The sequence below is a fragment of the Berghia stephanieae genome, chromosome 7, assembly GCF_034508935.2.
Source record: "Berghia stephanieae isolate SIO BIC M18660-M18661 chromosome 7, UCSD_Bste_1.3, whole genome shotgun sequence".
Taxonomy (NCBI): Eukaryota; Metazoa; Mollusca; class Gastropoda; order Nudibranchia; family Aeolidiidae; genus Berghia; species Berghia stephanieae.
The window spans coordinates 33,010,295-33,012,794 of record NC_088366.1 but is presented as its reverse complement, the minus strand read 5'-3'; the positions used below and the strand labels follow the sequence as shown (position 1 = coordinate 33,012,794).

The 2,500-nt window shown below is 39.8% G+C and overlaps 1 protein-coding gene across 4 annotated transcripts in view; it reads left to right on the top strand.

Annotated features, from left to right (window-relative positions):
• LOC144977109 (carbonic anhydrase 2-like) overlaps nt 1–2,500 on the top strand; it is a 96,462-nt gene that overhangs the window by 55,212 nt on the left and 38,750 nt on the right. The gene's annotated exons all lie outside the window — the stretch shown is intronic.

Here is a 2,500-nt window from a genome sequence, read left to right as displayed (position 1 = left end):
TTCAGAAATAACCGAAAAATGCCCATTGCTCAGCAACCAGTGGAGATTTTTTAATTCTGTAAACGACATGATATTCCTTATTTCCTTACGGATATTCCCAGAAATTATGAAGTGCATCATTTTGCACAATGAATTTCTAGACGATTTTTAAGATGGCGGCCCACCTTGAAACTTGGTCAAAGGAGGAAATCAGAGCTGTCATACGTTTTTTGAACGCCAAAAGTCTGAATCCTACCGAAATTCATAAAGAACTTCAGAGTGTATATGGTGAGCATGTTATAAGCCGTACACAAGTCTATCACAGGTGTAATTTGTTTGAAGCCGGCCATTCCGACTTGACAGACAGGGAAGGGAGAGGGCGTTCGATAACTGCGACGTCAGAAGACAATGTGAAGCGAGTTGATGAGCTTATTCGTCAAGACAAGAGGTTGAAACTTCATGAAATAGCAAGCAGTCTTGAAATTTCGGAAACTTCTGCCCATAGAATTGTATTTGATGAACTTGGCTACAGAAAAGTCAGCGCAAGATGGGTTCCTAAGCAATTGACAGACAATCATAAAGAACAAAGATTGGACATCTGCAGGGAACTTTTGAGAAGAAGCAAGAGCTCACACAGGGTTCACGGGCATACTGCCAATGCCGGCGGAGACTTTCTAGGGTACGATGTGACTTTTCTTGACAGCATAGTCACCGGTGATGAGACTTGGTTGCACCATTGCACCCCAGAAACAAAGCAAGATTCGATGACATGGAAACATCCATCCTCACCTGTCGCGAAGAAATTCAAAGTCATGCGGTCAGCAAAGAAAATAATGGGAACTGTTTTCTGGGACAGTCGTGGTGTTATTCTGTTCGAAACCTTACAACCTGGAGAAACAATCAATGCTGCAAGGTACTGCCAAACTCTTGACAAGCTTAGGGAGGCCATTCGCAGAAAGCGCCCAGGGCAGTTGGCCAACGGGGTCATTTTGCAACACGACAACGCTATACCCCACACAGCACGACTGACGCAAGGTTGGCTAGAGAAATATGGATGGGAGATTTTGCCACACCCACCACACAGTCCAGACCTCGCACCATCTGATTATCACCTCTTTGGGCCACTGAAACGTGAGCTGGCAGGAAAGCGCTTTGATGTCGATGAAGAGCTTGTTGACCATGTGTGGAAATGGCTACAAAACCTTGACGGAAATTTCTTCCGAGAGGGTATCTATTCCATTGTGCGGCGTTGGCAGAAGTGTGTCGACAGACTTGGCTGTTACGTAGAGAAATGAAGGACGAGTCAAGGTATGAACACGTGCAAGAATTTTGTTGATAGCATAAAAAACGCGGATTTTACAGGCATTTTTCGGTTAATTATGAAAGAGCCCTCGTATTATGAACTCGCAAAATCTAAAGATTATTTTTTAAGGCAAAAACAACAGAGATGAATAAATAGATAAAGGAAGGAATAAATTAAATGAACAAATAAATAAATAAATTATTATTATTGTTGTTTTTGTTGTTGTCGTTGTTGCTTCTGCTGCTGACGCTCCCGCTATTGTCCTTTGATCAACATCATTATCATTGTAATTATCTTATAACATCATATTTTTTGTTTGCTGATTTGCTTTCCGTGTATATTGTGTGTGTATAGGGGAGAGGGGGAGGGGGTCAACTGGAAAGGGGCCGGGGGTATGCTCGTGTCATTACTGTTGCTTCGTTATCGTTGTTTTGCTATTTGGCTTTTTTTTTTAATTGTTAATGCAAATGTTGATACTCCCTTTGGAAGAGATAAAAGCAATTGTTTATTATTAAACAAAGGTGTATGCAACCACATTGTAGTTAAGTGAAATCACGATAGCAGTCGATGGAATGAACGAAGCTCTTTGTTATTCGTTTTAGACAATCTGTTAGTGAATATTACTCACTGAATTATATAAATCAGACTTTCGACGTTCAAAGTTACACATAATAATTATTGTGTCGGTATGTTTCGTTTGGCTGGCGGATACTGTGAGCAGTTTACCTAAACACGTAGCATCGAGAGAGAGAGAGAAAGAGAAAGAAAGAAAGAAAGAGAGAGAGAGAGAGAGAGAGAGAGAGAGAGAGAGAGAGAGAGAGAGAGAGATATGCCATCTTGTCGCAAGCTTTGTATAAAGGTTGTGGAGATGGCTGGAAAGATAAAAGCCGTGATATCCAATTGATATGTCCGTACATACGTAACACATACGTAAAATGACCAGAACACTTTAATTTCAACTATCGACCGATTGCAATGACCCTCAACTTTTGGGAAAGTGTATCAATCGTGAGACTTATATAACATGATGAAAGTGAAAGTAATATGAACATTTATGTGGTTACATTTGACATCAATAAAAAGTGTACGTTTTAAAAGAACATTCTTTCCCATCCCTATTGTTTAAAGGTATTCTGGATCATTGATAACTTTGTTTTAAAAAGACAAAAGAAAACTCACTAAAAACATTAAAACAAAAGCAAAAAAACAAACTATCAA